The 22715-nt window shown below is 37.5% G+C and overlaps 1 long non-coding RNA gene across 5 annotated transcripts in view; it reads left to right on the top strand.

Moving 5' to 3' along the window:
* The window catches only part of LOC106907758 (uncharacterized), a 172582-nt gene that overhangs the window by 88089 nt on the left and 61778 nt on the right, over window positions 1–22715 (top strand). For 3 of the 5 annotated variants that reach the window (XR_015765464.1, XR_015765463.1, XR_015765462.1), the window contains one exon: window positions 525–3029. The exons of the other annotated variants lie outside the window; for them this stretch is intronic. This is a non-coding gene — a long non-coding RNA (uncharacterized LOC106907758). Of the gene's footprint in view, window positions 1–524; window positions 3030–22715 lie in introns of those variants that run through there. 5 annotated transcript variants of the gene reach the window in all.

Below are 22715 nucleotides of genomic sequence, written 5' to 3'. Positions count from 1 at the left end.
TCTGCAAAGACTAAAAACAGGATCTTTTTTGACTGGCTTTAATGTAGCAAATAAGCACCAAACGGTGTCTGAGCGAGCAGGTCGTATGTTGCCGTTATTATGTGGCGGCGCACACAACCCACGGGTGTTTTGCTGGTGTTAATGTCGGCGTTTGGGCCGCACAGATTTTTGAGGCTTTGGCCCGACGGCTGGGCCGTAAAGACAACTGCGAGGTTTGAAAGTCTTCAGTTTTTAACTTTAATCTGCAGAAGTGTACAGACGTTAACCTCCGCGACATCGCAGCACTTTCATTTTATGGTCGCTTTTGGAAACATGTAACAGCAGATGTTAACACTCATACTCGGCACTATCAGCTGAACCAATTACCCAGGGCACATGTTGGCAAGAAATGTAAGCAGAGCCAAAGTGTGGTATTTTTATACTTTTTTTTTTTGCAGTTTTTAATCCTTTGTTCAGTTTAGAGTCCCTTTGTACCCTTTTTTTTCTCCCCCCCACTAACAGTGTTTTATCTGGTTGTCTTCCAGCTGCTGAGTCGGTGAGAACATGGTCATAAGATGAGGAGGCTGGCGACCGCAGGCTGTGGCGCTGGGTGTCGTGGTTAGCAGCTGCCGGTCCTCTGTGACCTAAACTGTGCTGCGGAATTGCCTCTGGGAATAATCGGATGAAGCGTTCAAAGGAAGAACAAAGCGGAGAGGTTTGAGCGGCAGTAGGCAAGACTTTAATCGATGCATTGCATCAGATGACCATAAAAACACCAGCTGGAGATTAATGCTGTTAACTCCCCCCGGAGCCTGAGTTTGTTTGGCTTGTTAACGGGTTTTTGAGCTCTGTGGCTGTTTTTTTTTTGTTGCTTTTTTTGTCCTTTACAACAATCTTCACACCAAGTCATGCTGACTCTGTTAAAGTCCCATCTGGTTTAGAAACACGACTAGCAAAACGCATCCTGGAGGTTGTCCACTCATTGAACTCGGTCCGTCACCGACAAAGACAAAACAAACATCTACCACCCATTTCTGTTACTTACATACCTTTCACTGTAGCAAGGGCGACAGTGTGGATTTGGCAATACAGAATAATTGTTTTGACACATTTATTGACACCTCTGCTGTTAAAAGACATCCTGTACTACTTCACAACGTTGCAGGATTTAAAAAATAATAGATTTTTGACTCTGTTCTACCTCTCTAGATTGTTCAGTGTGCTGTTCTCTGCTTGGCTCTCTTCCTTTAAAGCCACTGACACATTTTGTATAAGTGTGAGTTTTGGGAAAGTTGATTTTTGTTTTTTTTTTCTGTGTTTTGTAGGCAATTTTTATTGTTTTACTAAAAAAAATAATGACGCTAATCAGTTTCAGGTTTCCAACCGATTTTTATTTCAAATCTGGTATTTCAGAGATGCCGTGCACTGCAAAAACACAAAATCTTGCCTAGTAATTTTGGTCTAGCTTCTAGTACAAACAACTTAGTACAGTAGAAATAATACAAAACTGACATACAGTAACTTTTCAGCATGATGTACTAGCTTGCTTTAAGTAAATGATTTATTGATTTAAAAAAAAAACCATTACGAGATCCATGTTACAAGTGAAATAATTTGCCAATGGAAATAGTAGTTTCATCAATATTAAGGAATTATTTACTTAAAACAAGGTCAAATTTATTGCTGAAAAATTACTTGTAAGTTAGTTTTTTCTTATTTACTGTGATATTTGCACTAGGAAAATCTACTTGGTAAGATTTTGTGTTTTTGCAATATACTACAACAAATATTCCTGTAGTCCTGGCCCTTTTCCTGTGAAACAGCTTCGCACCATCTATACCCTTTTTTTTTTTTTTTATGTGTTCATCCCTTGTTTGACACGAGACTGACCTGTTGGTGGCCAAAATGTCTGTCTTTGTCTCACCTGAACACATAATTGCAGTGAGTCTTTCTAAAGTTTCACAAACTCTGCATGTTTACCTTTGTGACGGTAGGATATAAAAAGGCTTTTCTTTTCTGGCATGGATCCAAAGCAACCAGCTGGCATGTGAGCACCTTGGTGAACCCAATAAGTTACTCCTGGCTGCAGATCAAAACCGTCTGATGTAGAGTTTGCCTTCTATTGTACATGGGATCAAATAAAGTGACTGAGGGCAATGAGACATTTATAACCCAAACAAACAGGCTGTCCTGGGTCCCTAATTAAAAGCTCATTGAAATTCTGATCAAAAGTTAAAAGTACAATTTAAAAAAGGAAAGCTTCAGTGACATGCATTTATTGGGGATTGTTGAAAGTACTAAAAACAATTAGACAATTTTCTATGTGGGGGATTTTGCCTTTTTTTTGCCTAAAAGTTACATTTTTCTGATTTTCTCAGTGTAATTTTGCTTCAAAAGCAGAGTTTATTTTTTATAGGCTTTCATTTATTTTCACCAGAGGTGACAGACACTGTAAAAACTTGATAAAGAGGACGGCAGATGCTTCATTTTCGACCAGATAGCAATAAAAACAGGTCTGATCTGCTAAGTTTTGACCAATTGTTCAATAGTTTTTGAACAAAAGCAAATAGTTTGTAGACAGGTGACTAAATCTGACTGTACTTTTAAAATAAATGATCTCGACATCAGATGAAAGTAGCTTTCTTTGCTTTAGGAGGCGAATCTGTCCAAGTCAGCTTTTAGCTAACAAGCTAGGAAATGTAAATATCTCTTGTGGCCATCAGATGACTTCCCTCTTTCACAAATGGACAGATCTTGAACTTCATATCACTCAAATCATAACATGTGTTTGGTCCTTTTAGACCAGCTTTTCTAGTAACTCTATTGAAAACTAGCTTATTTATGAATGTGAATGTAAAGCTGCACAACTCCGAGACCCAATAAGAGGACCTGTGCAGTTCAGTGTTTACACGACCCAACATGTAAGTGTTCTGTTTGTCAGTCCGTCTGTATGTTCATTTCAGACTTTGCGCTTTATTTTTGTATTTAATGCCTTTTGCAATCATTTTCCACCAATATTTAATCAAAATAAAATAAATGGTTTCCTTTAACTTATAAGCTTCATGTGTGTTATTACCATTCAGTGCGGGCCGACTACTTTTACCAGATGTAAAAAAAAAAAAAAAAGAGAGAGAAAACTCATTGCTGTTGTTGCAATCTGCTTTTCTCTAGAAGGAATCATTTCTCATGCAAGATGGCAATCAGCCTGAGCGGCGCAGTGCAGGAGGACGGGAAAAACACGAGCAGCTCAGCTCTTTGTTGGTGTAGTTAACACAAAGCGAAGGAGGCACGCAGCCTGCCAGCACGTCTGTTACAGCAGAGCATGGGAGCCTGAAAGAGGGAAGAAACTGAACAGGAAGGAGGGTGTGTGAAAGAATCTGCAGTGAGTCAGGGTGTGAGCAACGGAGCGGTATTTTGGTCCCTATAAAGTGCGATGTGCTCCTCTTGTTTTGATCTCCGGCAAAAGTTAACCCTGACAGTGAGAAACCATCTCAAACTGAGGAAGTTCAGAACTCCGCCATGTTGTGTTCGTGTCCCTGAATGGACCGCAGTTCACTTTTTCCTCAAAGAATCTCCAACTTTTTTTTTTAACTTCATGTATTGGTTCAGTTCAGTGAACGCTGCGCTTTAAATAAACTGAGAATCATCCAGTCAGAGAGGTGACTCAGAAGTGACTGTGTTTGTGCTGAAATAGTTACCTAGCTATGCTGACAAAGCTTCAAAAATATAGGTGGGAAACATCGGCTCTTCTATTGCAAGTGTGCTGCTTCCTCTTGCTTCTGCTCTGTTTGTGTCCACAGATGCTGAGAATTATCAGTTGAAGTGGTGAGTGGAAATGCCATGTTGACTACACTGTGCCAACAACTCTGTTTAGCACCTTTTGTAAATGAACGCAACGTGAAGAACACGCCCATTGTACTTCTCATTTTTCAAGGAGAAATTACAAGTCTGAGTAAAGTATACAGTATATCTATTTTTTTTTTACATACCGTCTGTTACAAAAGTCCCTAATCGTCATGAACCCCTTTTAGATGAGTAATGTTTATTTTACGGATCAGACTAACTATGGATGCCGTTTAATAGTCGACACTTAATCATGTCAGACATTCAGTCACAGATCAGCTTTGAGGTCTTCGAACCTGCTTGAAAAAAATTTCCCAAAGCTATGTTTGCATTTGTACATTCTTAAATCTTACTTATTATTAATGTGGCCCCATTTCTAGAAATTCCTAAATTTGCACAGAAAAATGATCCAAAGTGTTCTGCTTACCCTGACCAACGCTTGTTAGACCAGAGGAGACCGCGGGTTTCCTTAAGTATCAGTTTGGTGCCCATGTCGGGTTAGTGTGTGATGAATACGTCCTACACCAACATCCTGTCAAAATGTGAAAGAATGTGATTTATTTCCTATTTCTTTCTAACATTTTCTTTCAAGTTTGAACGCTTTCGCAATCCAGAAAATGATTGAGAAATCATTTTTACAAAATGATTGAGAAATCATTTTTACAAATGATTGAGAAATCATTTTTACAAATGATTGAGAAATCATTTTTACAAAATGATTGAGAAATCATTTTTACAAAATGATTGAGAAATCATTTTTACAAAATGATTGAGAAATCATTTTCGCAATCATTTTGCAAAAATGATTTCGCAAAAATGAAAACAAATTTAACAAATGATTGCGAAATTCCGCAATCATTTCAGAAGTCTGAACGAAATCAGAAGTCTGATTCTGTGTGAACGGTTTCCAACGTCAAAGCGATCCGCATCCACAGAAGAAGAATGTAGACGTCATGCAGCAGCGCTCTGTTTACGGCAGTAAAGATGGCCGCCGCCGTCTATGGATGGATTTTAAAGTTCATCAGCAACGGGAGCCGAAACAAGACGAAGGAAACTGATAAAAAAGAAAGTCATGCTAACAGAAACGGCCTTTAGTGGAGCAGTGACTGCAGCTACTGAAGAGAAATCTGTTTGTGTGTGGAGTCAGAGCTGAGAGTGGTGGGGTTGGGAAACCTTCACTAGAAATTACAAATGTAATTAAAATGCTCATTTCCACCCATCTGATGAGTGGAAATGAGCCTGTTAGAAAAACTCGACAGCAGGGAAACCAGTGTTTAACTGTATGCGTGTTAATATGTTGTGTGCAACATATGAATATAGTATGTAACTTTTGGCCTACGAAGACAAGTGTCAACACTGAGGAGTCATTGTAAAGCACTCTAAAAAGTGTTTTTGGCTGTAGTTCATCTTATGGACTTATTTACATTAATTTAACTTAATTCTTTTGCTTTTGCTATGACAACTTACTTTTTTGTGTTCATTTAACTCAAAACTTACAAATCTTTAACCTGAAGGAACTTTTCACTTTGACTTTACTTAAAACAATTGAGTTCAACGCCAGTTTTGTATCCTAAGTCTGACCAACTCAATTTATTATGATCATCCAACTCAATTCACTAAGTTCTTCCAACTCAATTAGCTAAGTTTTTATAACTTAATTCATAAGGGGGTTTAACATGACAAATTTAAGTCATTCTTACTCAAATCATTTATTTTGTTCTAATAAACATTTAAAATCTCTTTGATTTAATTCTACAGAAAGTCAACTCAAACTTTTAAGAAGTTCCAAACTAAATTTAAATAATCTTTTTACAGTGTCATCTAAATACACAAATCTTTTCCTTAAATAACCTTTTTCACTTTGACTTTACTTGAAATAATTCAGTGTCCCATGTCTGACACAATGACTCAAGCTTACAGGGACACATTCCCAGTAAGCGACTGTGGCTCTGTGGATAGAGCAGTCGCCTTGTAATCAGAAGGTTGATGGTTCAACTCCAGCTTCCTCCTGCCATATGTTAATGTGTCCCCTGGGTACTTAATCTCAAGTTGCCAACCAATCTGAGCATTAAATAAATGTGTTAATATGTGCTTTCAGTGGTCAAAAGTGCTATTTAAGTTTATTTACCATTTTTGAAGTAAACTAAATGATTTGAGTAAGACTGACTTAACAAATTGAGTTGGGTGATTATAATATATTGAATTGGTTAAACTTTAATAAATTTAGTTGGATAAACTTAATTGAATTGCTTGTTACCTACAGAAGCAATTCAATTAAGTTGGTTCAACTTTTTTCTTTTTAGAGTGAGTGTAGCAGCTGAGAACTTACTGAAATCTTTAAAAGTTTAATTATCAAGACAATATTCTCATTTATCTGGCCAGTCCAGATACCTGCTGCTTAGCTTGATCATTACATCCTAATTATGATATCAGATTAAATAACATTGCAAGTAAAACTGTGGGAAAATCTCCCCAAACATCTGACCCACCTCCATGCAGACTTGATAAGGAAGAAGTTGGATTTATTGAAAACAGCTCATATTCTGTTTTCTCCCAGATAGAGATCCTCAAATCTGAGTGTTTATTTCATAAGAATAACTTAACAAAATTATTTGCTATTTTTTTAAAATAGGTATTAGTTATGTTGTTTAGAATATTTATTTATAAATTTGCATATTTAAAAAATGTTTATATATTTTTTTTCTTTATGTGTGCTTAATATTCTTTCAATATTTTTTTTTTGTCTTGCATGTTGGAGGACACTGGAAGCTCTAAGCCGTAGCTTAGTCCGTTTTGCCTTTGGCCGGTTTTAATAGGCCTAAATGAAGAAAGCGCTCAGCTATCACTGGCTATTTTGTTCAGTTCCATGCATTTTATTTAATAATAATGGCAATAAATAAAATTAAGCACAGTCATTAGTCATTTATATGTAGTTACTGTGAGGGTGAAGCGTGACTACAGTGCAGACATAATCAAAAATGACTAACAAATGGACTATTGATGTTAGATGCTAACGTAACTGTCAAATTACAAATATTGTCCTCTGGATGAATACAATTAATCAGATAAATAAACATTTTGAGGCCTTGAAATTTTTCTTCAGAAAACCTTTTCACAAACATAAGTTATACTATAAAGTCAGATACTCTTGGGTGCCCTCTACTGGCCTGGAGGCTGTAAGACAAGTATAATTTCTACTTTATCAGTTGTTGGGAGTTTTGAACTGGCTCGATATCACAACATCCCACGAGTAGACCAGTACGCGCCTCACATCAACTTTTATTAGGCTGGGCATTCACGTTTTAACTTACCTTTTAGCATAAAAGATAAGGTCCTAAATCTAACATTTTTTTCAGTTGGATCAAATCTGAATGCGTTGATATTTGTCAGCTTTGTGTTTCTGCTCAGATCAGGATCTCGTCTCCCCAGGTGGCGGTGGAACTGGGCACAGTCTTTTCCTCCCAGGAGTGAGCAGGGAGCTGCCTTGGCCTGCAGACTTCAGATAACTGCTCCTTATTGGCCACTCCTCGCGCTGCTGCTTGTAGAGATGAAGATTACCATCGCCAGGTGCAGTCAGTGACAATTGAGACAGCGCAAAGTGTGTGGGGAAACATTCCAGATTGATGACACTGAGCGCTGCACACAGCAGAAACGCAGCGAGCTGCAGTCAGGGAAACATTAGAGGCATCTCTCAGAGACTTTTAAATCTCTCAGCGTCGAATAAATCTAAACTCTACATTTATGAACATATCTAATGATGGAGATAAAGGCTCCAATTTGCAACACAAACATGCAGCTTTACAAGATGCTGCACTTTACCGTTGGTTTCTCCACGGTACTTGATATTATGCCTTTAAACTAGATATTAACAGATCTTCATAAAACAAAAAGACACTGAGAAACCAACCAAGTGTCTGACCACATCAGACCTGCTAAAGCACAAAGCATGAAACAAATTAGCCTTGCACTTTGTGCAGTTTATCAGCTCAAAGGAAAAAAAAAAACATGTTAAAACTTGTGGGTAGATAAACCCTGGCAGCTGAAAGGTCAAAGCAATGAAAAGCATGGGAGGTGTTGTTGGTACTGAGGACAGAGGTCACTTGCATGTCAACTGTACTTATCTGTTCCCAACACTGTTGCTTATTTCACTTACAGCTGCTTAATTTTAGCTCAGCTATTGAATTATTTCTGCGAAGAGATGAGCCGAGTTCCTTTCATGATTTGGTCATTTGATGTTTTCATCGGAAACCAGTGATGATTTGCAGTAATGACAATAGATTTGTATAAATAAGGACAAAGGTCACGAAGCTAAAATTATGATGAGATTGGATGAGGACTAATAATTTTTAAGAACACTTTTGCTTTGTTTTGTTTTTTTCTCGCATGTTAGCCAGATGTGGAAAACTCTGCACCCCCAACATACAAGAGCAGAGATGCCACGAGTTGAAGAAAACTCTCTGCCAGCACAGTTAATGTCTGAGGGGTGTCAGAATTTAAAAAAAGCCAGTCTTTTGCTTCTTTTTGCCAGTGTTATTATATTTTTAATATATATATATATATATATATATATATATATATATATATATATATATATATATATATATATATATATAAGAAAATCAAACCAATTTTAAAGTTTTACACATTTGTTATTGTTACACTCTACAGTGAAAATTACATGAGAAAATCCAACTACCAAAACTTGCATGTACTAGATTCAGTAGATAATGTATTTATTAGTTTCCCAACATGGTGAGGAAGGATAGACATCTAAATTAGGACCTAAATGTACTTTTAAATCAATCCATAATAGATGTTAGTTAGATCAGGATGGCAGATCTTGATATGTAACAAGTGAATGGGTTTTCTTAGAGGTTTTATATCTAAGCATAATATCTAGTCTGCCTTTCAAACTATACAGCCTGGTAGGTAAACAATGGAAAGCCTTTAAAGGGGCAGTATCATGTAAAATGGACTTTTTTTTTGTTTTGTTTTACGTCATGTTATAATGCTGTTCCCTCATCAAAAACATACCTGGAGTGTTGCCTTGATTCTTTCATCCGTGTTTGAGAAATCCTTTAATCTCCATGGCAACCCATTCAGCTGTGTAAAACGCCTGAGTGGACCTAGCGCCGCCCACTCCTCTGAGCTGCGGTTTCCGAACGTCCATCTCACAGAGCAGCTCTCCATGACTCCTCCACTCAGCTCCTTCAGCAATCAGCAAACACCTGGCGGAACTGCGCACCTGCTTAGCTCATCACATACAAGCTACGTCTTAGCGCAACGCCGGTAAAAATGTTGTGAAATGGTTAATAGAGGAGCGATGTTGTGACGACTTCCTGAAGGCGGAGTTTCAGGAAGAGCGGGAGTTTTTAAAGAGATCTCAAGGCGTTAAATGGGGAAGTACAATTTATTTTTAGTCGGATTTGATATATAGCATTTTGATAACAACCGAAGCTAACATAGTTACTTGATTATGCTAAATGGCACCATGTCCACTGCCATGGCAGCAACATGCAGCCTTCTGAATAAAAGTTTGCTTGCATTCAGCAGCAGAGTGGTGGAGGTTGGTTCTCAGCAGAGATCAAATCTCATGAGCTTAAAGGTTATGAACTCCTGTGGAGCTTAGGAAAGACCACAAGACTTGTTATTTAGACTTACTGTGGTTTTGATGATGAAGGGACACGTAGAATAAATAAAAAAAAATAAAAAAAGAGATTGAAAAGATTTGCTGTAAGTTTTTGAAAATTGAATCTGCTTCATGTTTATTGTGCATTTTCTTAATTATTTGTTCCAAAAGTGTATTTTGTTTTTGTTGAATGCTCAAATGTGTTGCAGCTGGGTCACATAAACCAAAAAGGAAAATAGCTGTAGCTGTTAAATACGGAACTGACTGTGACAGAAAAAAAAGAGGAGAAAATATAAACACAAAATATGTTTTCTTTATTTTAACACCGGATGGGAAATAATAGCTGCATTTGAAATAAAATAAAAAAAAATATATATATTTGACACGTTTCGCTAAGAAGTGAAAAACGGTTCGTGCTGAAAAGGTCAACCTGTAGATGTCAGACATAAAACCACAAATTTAACGTTATGAGCTTTGTGCATTTGTGCAGGTTTTCACTGCTGACTGAAACAATTCATTTCTCTGTGGGTTTGATTTTATCAGATGACCTAAACAGACACCTACCGAAAAAAGGTCGAAGCAAATGATGGTGCTTGATTTTAAAATCCTACAAACGAGGGTGTGAAGTTACCTTTCTTCTTTTCATCTGTCTTTGAATTATTGTCTCATCAAGGGGACAAGAATCAGGATATCATTTGCATTTGAGACAAAATTCAGAAAAAAAAGAGATGCTTGTGCACACAGGTTAAAACAAGTTTAAAGAACAAACCAAAAAAAAAAAGGGACAAAGACATTCTTGTAATTTTAAGATTTAAGATTACAATTAAAAGGCAGTTTACCGGATGGTTTGTTGTAGAGCGAAGTAATTTTGTCAAAGTTTCAACTCGTCAATGACGTGGAGTTTTATAATAATTGCATGCATGTGCTTCAAGAAGCAAAGTGCAAATGCAAAATTCAGAACAGATCAAAAGAAATAACTCAGAAATGTACCACTTTTCATTTGCATTTTCCCCCAGACTAAATAATCGCCTGATGAAATCTTTTCAGAGACGTGTAAATCTTTTCTTGAGTGGCCGCAAGAAAAAGGTCGGACTGCTGTCTTGAAGAAGCTGCTCTCTAACCGTTCTGCATGGTGAATCGTCTTTGGTGCAGACGGAGCGTCTCCGTCGTCATTTTTGTTTGGTCAGAGTGACGACATCTTGTAGCATTTTCCCGTTTACTTCCACTTGGTTAGCATTGGTACAGTTTAAGCTAAAAGTCTGGCATTAATAGATGAGTATAAAGGCAGTGGAAGTGCGTGTCATTGTATGTCACTGAAATGTTAAGAAGAAATGCAACAGTGATGGAATTATTTTCCGCAAAAAAAAAATCTGACAGCTTTTCTGCTTGACAACTCTTTCAGTAAAACTGCTATTCACTGACTTGCACTTTATGTAAGATTTATGTTTGTGGGGTTTTTTTTTCTTCTTTTTTAGAGGGAGATGGGGATTTTCTTTTGTCAACTTTTCCTTTCTTTTCAGTGTTTAAGTCCTGCAAATCTTGGACTGGCCAGCAGAGCATTCTTGTGCAGGGTGGGTATTTACTAGACCCTTAGTGTCTCACTCATAAATATTTCCCTCTATTATTTTTAGTCTTGTCTGTCTCCTGTGTGGACTGATGCGTGAATCACTGAATCACTCCCTGCACCCTGCTGGTATTTACATTATTTATGAGCTATGATTTTTGTTGCACTTCACAAGTGTTTTTTTTTTTTTTTTGTCTTTTTTTTGTCTTTTGAGTGTGCAATCAGGAAATTAGTTTTGCAGAAGTCTTGAGTACAGCGAGTACAATACTTCTTGTACTTGTGACTGCATGAGCTTTTGTGTTCTGTAGAATAACTAAATTATTCTTTTTTTGTAAATAAAAAGATAGTTCAGAAGGTAGAGGGGAGGTTAGTTGCTAGCATTATTGACGGGACAAGCGTCTTCGTCAAGAGGCACAGAATGGTTTCTGCTCTGTGTAAGTTTCATTTTAGTTCTCCGTTCTCTAACTTTCAGAGATCAGCAAGCATTAACACACACCAGCTGTTCCTACCTCTTGGTTTTTCACATATCTGATTGCTGTAAAAAACAAAAAAGAAGTCAACTGTCTTTAACAGCACCACAGGCTGATTCAACACTCAAAACTGTTCATCATACTGTTTTGTTTCTGCAACTATTTGGATTTTTTTTTTCTTTTTTTTTTTTTACAATAGTACAAGAAATAAAAACTTGATGGCTTGCTTAATTATTTTCAACCTGGTTTTGTAAACGTTCCAGCAGCAAGATTCAGTGGCACCACCTGTAAATCATGTCATCTTAGCAACAGGGGGAGAAATATTGGCACATTGTCTCTATAATGTCTGACGCTTAATCACCCAGGTGTTTTTTTTTTTTTTCCACAAGTTCCCGTGATAAAACTGACTCACGGTTCACCTTTGTGTCGCCTTCTGACGTCCGCAGCTCAGGTAGATACTCATCAAGGTGTGCTTCATGTGTGCACTGGGCCCAGACCGACTGTCATGTTTGTCTGAGCAGCGGTGACTCACTCACTGCGGCGTCTTCTTATCGCTGCTCTTCTTCTGAAGAACAACTGGTAATGTTGAATGTATGCAAACCTTACAGCATGACTGTCTCATTGAAAACGTTTTTTTTTATTATTTTTTTTTTTATGGTTAATAAAAGTGCTTTACACAAAAATCATGGTAAGAATTTTGAGGTTTTAAACAGAGTCGTTTGTTTCGAGGATAATTACACATCAGGAACCCTTCTTGCTTAATAACGTGACTTTTATTCTCTGTAGAGTTAAAATGAGCTTAGACTAACCCAGCATAAGGATTATGAGGAATATGGTGAGGTTTCAATATCCACCTATAGCCACTTACACTGTTCCCAAACTACCATTTCACTAAATGCCAACATTTCCAATTAGCACTACTTTATTATTTCAAAACCAGCGTAGAGCAGGACTTTTTAATCTTGCTGAGTTAAGTCATCAAAAGAGAAAATAAGTAAATATCAGAAGGATGATTCAATGGAAGAAGTGGTGTAATTGTGCTTTTTACAGCTACACTGAAATGTACAGCGGTAAAGTGAGGAACATGAACAGGAACGTTCCTAGTTTCTCCCAGCAGCCCGTCCCTCAAAATCCAGGATTACTGCCATCCATATAACATTTGCTGCACCAAAAACATTTTTGTTTGCACTTATATTTGTTAGTAAGTCTTCCAGACATTGTACTATTTTCACAATCGCTTACTGCACATGTTACTACAGCGTTTGAACGTGGAAAATGTAGAGAAATATTTTGCTTTTGGCTTACTTTGCTAATATATCTGGCCTGTTCACTAACAGCATGTTACCTGGAAAATCTCACTGGTTTTCAAACTTAGAAACATGGCTAAACTGGGTTTGATGTCATTTCTTACTATCAGCTCTACTGTCAGGTAAGTAGCTGCTCTTCTCTTATGGAAAGTTTCTAAGGAATCAAAATTTACCAGCGTGAGCAAATCTTTTTGGTTATTTTTGTTCAGTAGGTGTAAATCACAGTTATTTGTTTTCTGTTGGTTTGTAGATCCAAACAATAATATGTCCAATCATGAGTGTATCCATAAGGAAACCAAGACACAAAAAACCTAAACAAAACTTTTAAATTTAATTGAAGTTCAATTTGTAAAATAATTTCCTTCACACAAATTATTTTTCGCTAAACACGGCCTCGTTCAATGCAACTGACCAAAGCCACATTTAGTAAAGAAGTATGCAAATGCTAACTCTCAATCTCTCAGAAAAGTAAAAAAAAAAAAGGCAATGCACGCTAATAGAACAGATAATTATTTTTTATTTATCTTTTGGTTCTTTCAGCACAAAATAAATCAGTTTATTAACTTTTAGTAAGCAAAACTACTAGTTAATGGCCAAATCCGTTGCATTTACATTTGTGACTAATTTCTAAAATAACTTTGAAAAAGAAAAAAAAAAAAAACGCCTTCTGTTAAAAAGTATTGTCTAAATTTATAGAAACCTGATCCCAGCTTCCTAGACTGACAAAAAGTTGCACTAACAAAAACCAAACACTTGAATAAACTGTTGGATAAATCCGAACAATTCATCCAAAAGTGAACTGTAGTTCTAATATATTTACCGAAGAGAAAAAAAACAACAAAAAAAACAAAGTCTGATATGTATAAATTTAAGCAGTATTCTTTCTGTAATTTTTACACACATGAGCAGACACTTCCTTCCCGTTTTATTAAGGCGTGGGTTTGGAGAGGGAAGTCAACAGGGCAAAGAAGACCATCGACGTCTGCGAGGGTTCAGGCATGTGTGAAACACTGAGCGAGAGAATATGCCCAGACATGTCTCAAACCAATCTTACCACACAAGCACGCGCACGCACACAAGCGTACACTTAAAGCAGATATACACAGTTATTTTTGTCTTTGTGTTCATAAACACTCAAGGACACACACACACACACACACACGCACACACACACACACACACACACACACACAGCCAGGGCCTGTAGCTGAACACCAGCTGCACCCGCACATTTACCACCCATAATAAATCAATCCCAGCTGAGACTCTTATGTTTATGTGTTGGTTCAACCACACAAATCTCGCACTGTTGAAAATAATTGTTCTAATATTAATCGTTTTTCTTTCACTTGAATGGCTTGTGTAATGTACTGCTGTGCATTACCTTTAGCTCATAATTTGCGAGCATGAGATTAGAAAACTACAAAATCAGTTCTTATCTGGTCAGATCTGCCGTTTGCAACTGGTGCAGTTTTTCTAAACAATTGTGTAAACGGGAAGTGTGCGAAATACAAAAAAAGGAGAAATATGGGTCAAAAAGTGACACACGCATGAACTGTGTGCATCTCTGTGACGATTCCTTGCAAAGCTCTCGACCAAATGACCAGGTGGCGTTTCAGGAAAGACTTTTTAAACAGACAGACATTAATGAAGCGGCTTCTCTTCTCCAAAATGTCAAGTACAAGCCAAATCTTTCTCTTAGTTTTTTTTTTGGAGACGTTTCACTTTTCGTTGAACGATTGACATCAACAACAATCAAACTAATATGGCTCCAAAGGGGCCATGTCTGTTGTTTTTGGCACAAGCGGCGAGGTTTGAAAAGAATGTGCTGAGTAGGCAAGTTAAGGACGCAGGCTTCTGTCAGATTTGATCAATGAAAGAGACTGTTTGGTGAAATATACCTGTCCTATTCGCTCAGTGACGTTTCTAGGGCCTTAAAGTGCAAGTTGAGTCTGGGTGATTTTGGGGCATCACAGCATAGAATTATTTAAAGATCAGTCTGAGTAAACGAGTCTTCTTACAAGAGCCAACAAGTGGTGACCGTTTCCAAACCTTGTGTAATATTTCCAGGGTGAGCCACTGTCTGCTCAAGCTAATCAAATAAAAACAGCGATCTTGCCAAGTTTAATGTTCACATTAAGTGTCAACACAGTGAAGACATTTACTGACTGATTCCTAATCAAACAATTTGCTGTTGTACATCTTAAAGTGTGAAACATTACTTCACCCCAGACGATTAAAAAAAAAAAAAAAAGACTTCCATGACAGTGGGCGGGGCCAAGAGTCACAGAAGGGCGTGGCCAAGTGAACACAGTGTTGCAAGGTCGTCTGTAGGCAGGTTACCGTCACCGACAGTCTTAACAGAGGAGACACTTTCCACTCCTTGTCGACGTCGAAAATAAATCACACGGTTTCAAAGCTGAGCAGCACTATCAATCATCGCTCTCCACGTTTGCTAGTCCAACTCCTGGCTGAGTGACGCAGTTACACCCAGCTGTGCTGCTGTAACCAAGAGTAAAATCCAACTGCATATCCTCCGGCTGACCTAATGAGGTCAGCACTGAGAAGGTTTGAAGCAGAATATTTTAGAACTAAACAAAAGTACTTAAAAATGTCAACATTTGTACAGAAACATGAAGATGGAGTCCTTAATAATTAGTTTATCAGCAAAAGTAATAAAAAGAAAAAGGAAGGAGGGTTGAATCACACTGAAGGAAAGTAAAAATGGAACAAAATTGTGAAATGTAAAGGTCAGAATATTTTTACAGTGACCAAAAAGAATCATATCCTGGATACAATCAGCTTCCTCCACATGGTGAATAGATTTCGCCTTAGATGGTGCGAACCTCCAACCTCCATCGTCATGGCGGAAATCAGGGCGGAGCATCAGCTCTTCTTCACTTGAAGGCGGTTGTTAGAGCATCTCTGGATGCGTCCCCGTCTCTTTTCTTTTCAGGGTTTCAAGGAACGTCGCCCAAGGGCCGACCCGAGACATCCTGAACAGTCGAGATGAATCATTCTTTTCTGAAAGCACTTTGGGATCCCTCACAATTGGCGAACGTGGCTCATCTCTGACACACAGCAGGAAGACGGATTTCTTCCTCCCTAACTGAGACATCCTCATTTCAGATGCCTGTCTGTCATGGAGGGTAAAGAAATAACTGAGACTGAAAAAGGGAGTGGTGGGAAATGAACGTTTCCAAATTCCCTAATTCTTTTATGGCAGTGTAGGTCTTGTTCCAAAAAAAAGTGTACCGGTTGCATAATGATCTAGTTCTTGTCTTATAAAAGTGACAAATAACTTTTTTATGATAAAGTCCAACAATCTGGGGGTGATTTTGTTTGGTGAAAACTGTCTGCTCAGTCTATTCAGTCAGACTTGATGGTGTGTCATTATTTTCTTTTTGAGTTGTAAAATTAAGGATTTACCTTTAAGTGCTGACCACAGGGTTTCATTGGATGTCTACTCGAATAATGGCTGATTACGAGGTTTTTCCTACATGGAAGAAATTGATGCATGTGTGTTGCAGCTAAATTAGTGGAAATAAGGAAATGCAATCAACTCATTTGTTGCACCAACTCATTGGAAAGTGATTCAAGCCAATTTCGACCCCCCAAAAAACATGACCCCAACAGTAACTGGTAATGTGGCTGCAGAAAAGCTTTGAATATAGCTTTTGGCCATAGATTTTACATATTCTATACGGTTTAGTTCAATTTTAAAAATCCCCTACACTGTGTAAAAGACACAACTGTTGAACCTGTTTATTTTATTACATTTTAAGCACAAGAGAGGTGCGGATGTGCACGTAAGCACAGCGACTTTGGTTTCAAACTTAAAGGGAACTTGCTTTCTCTCTTGCTCCTTCAAACCAAGCCTCAGTGTTGAAATATGAAACTGCACAGTCATACCAGCCCTGGTATAGTTGTTTATGATATCACCAGGAAGTATGCAATTCTTGTTTTTAAAAATGTGACGCTTGAGAAATTGCCTTTATGCGCCGAGAGAAGATTCAGCAACTTTTCGGGTCGCTGCAGAGAAGGGCCACAGCTACAGAACAACACCAGGAGAGACAACTGACAATACGCAGAATTTATGACAACAAATCTGAGACGATTGCTGATAACATCTCTCTCGCTCTCTCCTTTTGTTCAAGGATTACTACAAAATGAGACATGTGAATGACCTTTATGACTACAAAACTGATACAAATGAGGGAGTTGGATCACTCCCTCCCTCATTGGAGTGAATGAGGGAGTGACTGGGAGACCATTTTGTCTTTCCACACATAACTCTGCTGACGCCCACGCTGCTGTTAAAATCAATAGAAATCTTGAACGGGTACTCTATGGCAGATCATGTCCTGTTTTTAATGACGCTGGATATTAAAAGTCTAGAGTTCGTATGAGGGGTAAATAGTGCCCCCACAATTATATTTCAATAGACCAGACTTTTCCAAAGACGACCTGATAATACATCACAACCATTAGCCAAAAGTTAGATTTTGTCTAGCATAACTATGTATTTGTCTATTGACTGATGCACTTTTAAACATGTTTTTTTTTATTGCATTATTGCCAGATATTATTGTTTGTTTAAAATGTGATTTAAATAGAATTATTAAAGATTAGTTATTCATTCACAAAATGTTTAATTAACGAGAGCTTTTTTGTAATATTTACATTAGATTAACACTATGAAGTGAATGAAAGGCATTCTGTGTTATTTAGATTTGATATGAACATACCTCCTTTTGACAGTACTCGGTGTATAATAATAATAATTATTAATAATAATAGTAAAAGTAATTTATTTCAAAATTAACTGTGCATGTGAAATCCCTCCAAGTGTGATTGTGTATCAGTTCTACATTTTTACATAGGCTGTGGGATTTAAGGAGTGGCCAGTGTTTCTTATGAAACTAGAACTTTAAAATCTTAAATTATTAATATTATTTAAGTTATGAAATTCATGAGCCACGCCTGGTGACCTCTCACCCATGTGATAAAAATCACATCACTCCTATAACTAGCACTATCTAAGAAGCTCTCACTCTCATCATCTTAAAAACAAAGCTGTAACCTTGGGGTTACTGAATGAGTGTTTAATATACTTAATGTTCTTGTAGCTGTTTTTATAACAACATCCAATGTGTGACATCTGTGCCAAACACACAATATCCTGAGGCCATCTTTTAGCAATAACCTCATTCTCCTCATAAATAAAACTTTGCATGTGTCAGTGTCCCTCTAAAAAGACACCCTTCAAGACTCTCTGGTTATATATCTGTACAGGAATAGCCCAGCCAATCAGCAGAGGCAGGTAGGCTGAGTCATGAATCATTAGCCAATCAGCTGAAACGGTGATAATAACAAAATGAGTCACAGTTGGTGAGGAAGAGAGCTGAGGCACCGAGCAACAGCCCCTTATTGGTTAATTTGCTCAACCAATGAACAAGTGAGGGATTCATGAAAAGTTGAAAGAAGACATAAAAATAAATGACTTTGTTTGTGCTTAATAAACATGTTTTGTTTTTTTTTCTTCACCAGGTAACATCAGCTCACTCAGCTGTTCAAAGCAAATGGGTACAAATAGAATGCAAATAAAAATCAGACATTTGTCTATTACCCCTAAAATAACACATACACACACACACAAACGCACACGCACGCACACAGACAAACACACTGAAGAAGAGTTATAATGTTAAACTGGAAATAAAATACTGCTTATTACTTGCTAAGACCAGCATTAACTGTCAAACGACATTTTTTCAACAAAACAGTGTGTTACTTTCCACCAATCTGGATCGTGACTGAACCAGTGAGCGTATAGTTCCTACATAAAAACGTGGAAAGACTTTTACTTTAAAACATAAAAATAGGTGTGGCTCAAGTATTTTCATCTGATCCATTCGATGAGTAACCACGACATTATAACTGATGAGCAGCACGTTTCACCAACACTACTGCCAGGTAGGTGGCTCTGCTCTGGTGTAATATTTTGCCACGACTTTAACAGTTTACCTGAAAAAGCCAAATATAATTTAAAAAATAAAAAATGTGAGGGTGGAAACTGTATATTATAAAATCACAATGAGGAAACTCTAAGGAAACTTGGAGCCAAATGCTACTAAAGCAACATATCAAACTTTGTTGGTCTCATTCAGGAATATACAGTTATTAAAATAATCTTTATCAGAAATGTAACTATTTTTCTGACAAGTATTCTCCATATTAAGACTAATTTTATTACTTGTCTGTGTCTACTTATCTTAGCATATGTAATTACTTGATCTCTGACTCCTCTGAGGCGTCAAACATCAGGTATGTCAAAACTGAATTTTAAGGTAAAAAAAAAAAAAGGACTTTCTTTTTTCATTTTTGTAAATAACAGCATTGTGTCCTTTTGTTCTAGGATTATTCAAACTACCTGGTGGTTTATTTAAACCTGCAGGTGATGTCCCTATCTTTATAACTTGCTTAGTGACCTAATCTCTGGTAGACTATATACATGAGCGGTACTCTCGATGGCCATAATCAGCTGTTGTGAACCTGCTGATTCACTTCTCATTTCTAACTAATATTTTCACTTCCTGGATGCTGTTGTCTTCAAAAGCTGTAAAAAGAAGAAGAAGAAGAAAAAAAAGAAACTATTGCAGATTTGGACTCTGAAGGACTCGTTCAGATTGTTTTCAGGAATTACTAGTTGCAAACATTTGTCTCTAAGTATGCTCTATTAACTTTCATACTATCAGGCCCTCAGGCCTCAAATAGTTTCAGTTTCTGTTTTGAGTTGCTCAGTTACATGTGATTCATCTTTTGCGGTGTCCAAAATATAGCAGAACAGAAAGTCAAACACAGTTAAATCACGAATCTCTAATTTGCTTCATATAATCTGACCTGAATTTCAATGGGCCCCACACCCCTCAGTGAAATACTGTAGACGTCCTCTAAAAACACTTATGATCGTCTATTTTAAGAGTTTAACCACCAAATATACCTCAGTATGTATTATTATGCACGTTGGAAAACTGTCTTAGCACAGTTATGTCTGTCAACCAGAATCTAAAGAAACTAAACGGCGCTCCTGTATTGGCTGTTTTGCAGACAGGACTGTGTCTGGGTGTTTCAGCCTTCCGTATTTTCTTTTGAATATATTAAATATCTAGGAAAAGGAACGCTTGTCCAAATATATAATAGGTGAATGTGCAAAAAAACTGAAGCGCAAATAGGCAGGATCCACTGTGCTCTCCTGCAGGTCTGACTCTGTGTTTTTATCCGATGAGTTTCCTTCCAGTCTAAAATATTTTGTAGACTCCATGGATTGTTTTCCTGAGTTGTCCCATGTTTAGGTCCAGTGATCATGGTATTAACTCCATGACCAGCTTCTCTGTCTCTGCTGAAAAGTGTCGGTGTGTGGATGTTGTGATCTCAATAACACAAGAGATTCTTACTTCTAACATCAATGTTGCAACTCAACACAGGAAATCAGAAACATTAATCCGTTCATTAGGAAACAGCTCAGTCTGTATTTCAACGGCTGAATCAATGGGATCATCTGTTTTTTCATGACAGAATACGAGTTAAATGTATCTGGAGTAAAAATGTTTCCTCAGTAAAGGTTGAGAGTGAGTTTTGATCATTTTTAAGTTGCTGCTTTTGTGAATAATAATAATGGCAACGAGAAAGAAAAGCTGCTACTTTGGAACCGCACTGCTTCCTGTAAATATGCTCACTGCTGTTCCAGTGGAAAATCCCTGATTTTTGACATGAGAAAGTGGTCTGTTTTAAAATCCCATGCACGGGTCAAATTCTGAGTAGCCACAATGCAGGATGAAGTATAGAATTTTTTTTTCATAAATCAAAACACAAATAGTACCTGCAACACCTTGAAACAGATATTAATTTTTTTAAATCACTATTGAAACAATTTCAGTAGAGTTATAAAAAAGTGTTTAACCCAGTAATGACACAGTTCTACCTCTGTGTGGTGTGACATACACTGGAACGGCAACTCAAAAGTTTTAAGTAATAAAACAATATATTAATATGCATTAAAAACTGAATTTACTGCCACAAATTATGATGATGTATGGAAAGTAATTTTCTACTTACTCTGTTTGAAAAAAAAGTGACTTGCTCAAATCAAACCCAAACTTGCAAAAAAAAAAATACATAGAAATAATTATATTGTTGGCAAAAAGAATTCAGTAAAATTAAATCAATGTGTAAATGAAATGTTTTCTGCAGATACTTTTGTTTTTTGCTACAGAAAGCATTGATTAGTATTACTTTACTTTTTTTTCTGGATTTGCAACAGCCAAAGGAAAGCTGTGATATTCCTGTTTTGTAACAGTAACTACGACTAAACGTGGTTATTATTTATGCTAAGGCCGATTGATTTTTGAAATGAATCCTGCTAAGATTACAGATTCCACAGAAACAATAAAACACGGACACCTGTTCTCCCCTAAACTGCACTGGACCAGTTACGGCACGCAAGAAAATGATGAGGTCCTTCATTTCCCCGTTGAGCCGCTGCAGATTCCACCTCTGGCAGTGAAGCGCTGGTGTTCTTGCAGGTGAGGATGGGCAGATCTGGGTAAATTCGGGGACCGGTACCATAACAAGCACATGTTTCTTCATGTTTAGAGTGCGCAGCCTCTCCTGTTGTTCGAATCAGTTGGCTCTGCTTCCTGGTGCTTTTGTTTCAAGCTGGAATTTACCTAACTCTACAAAATATGAAACCAACAGAACACGCAACAGGAGCAAAGACAGTGATAGCTTATGGAGGATTCCTTGCTTGGAGGAAAACTGATTTAAGAGCAACAACTCAAATGCTGGTTCATATTGCCGGTTCTCAGATCAGGTTATTGATTATCACAATGCACTGTGGCTGCTGAAATGACAGCTGATCTGAGGTGGAATACAATAAACCACTCCAAACGCACCCTAATTTACCGTTTGTCAAAATGCTTTATTAGATAGTATTGGACAGAACAAAGTTACAGATTAAAACTGGTGAAAATGTTTACTAAATAAGTCTGGTTAATGATTCACGACAGTTTATGAGTCACCAACAGGCTGAGTTGCTTTTGGTGTTGAATATCAGATGAAAACAATTTCAGCCAGATATAGTGCACTACTATCCTACATACGCTGCACGTGATACTGACTTTTGGTCAAAAATCAACACGAAGCAGCTATTTTTGACACAGAGATGATCCGGTAGTCATATAAAGCATCTTTTTACAAATGGAAAACGGGCTGAAAATGTATATAATCCTTACATTTGCAAATTATATTTCAATGATTATATTCTGCCATCATTTTTAATAAAAGTTTATTCTGTTTTTAGATTTGACTTCAGTAAAGTTTCTAAAGTAACATCTTCAACCACCAGCCGCATCACTTTTAAACTCAGATGTCAGACTAGCCCCCTCCTCCACACCCCCCAGGCTGTGATTCATTAAATCTCTGGCTGCTGATTGGCTCTTGGAGAAACTAAGAGGATGTTCAGAGTTGTGTGACCGCCCATAAACGTAGACTCATCCCTATGGAAAGTACCTGAAATTTTTGCTAAGTCAGTTGTGTGTGTGTGTGTGTGTGTGTGTGTGCGTGTGTGTGTGTGTGTGTGCGTTTGTTTGTAATACCTTGTGGGGACGATTTTCCTGACATATACTACGTTGTGGGGACCAATCGCTCCTCGTGGGGACTGGAGCCTGGTCCCCACGAGGGGAAACCCTGTTTTTGGGTCAGAGGTCAGAGTTAGGGCTAAGGTATGAATTGAGTTTTGGTTAGGGTTAGGGTTAGGTATGTGATGGTTAGGGTTAGGAAAAGGGTAAAGGTAAGGTTTAGGCTGTAGAAATGAATGGAAGTCAATGGAAAGTCCCCACAAAGATAGCAACACAAACGTGTGT

This window comes from Poecilia mexicana, unplaced genomic scaffold (assembly GCF_051168715.1).
Source record: "Poecilia mexicana isolate PSO_F unplaced genomic scaffold, ASM5116871v1 scaffold_15, whole genome shotgun sequence".
In the NCBI taxonomy this organism is placed as follows: domain Eukaryota; kingdom Metazoa; phylum Chordata; class Actinopteri; order Cyprinodontiformes; family Poeciliidae; genus Poecilia; species Poecilia mexicana.
This window is presented reverse-complemented; position numbering and strand designations above follow the sequence as displayed.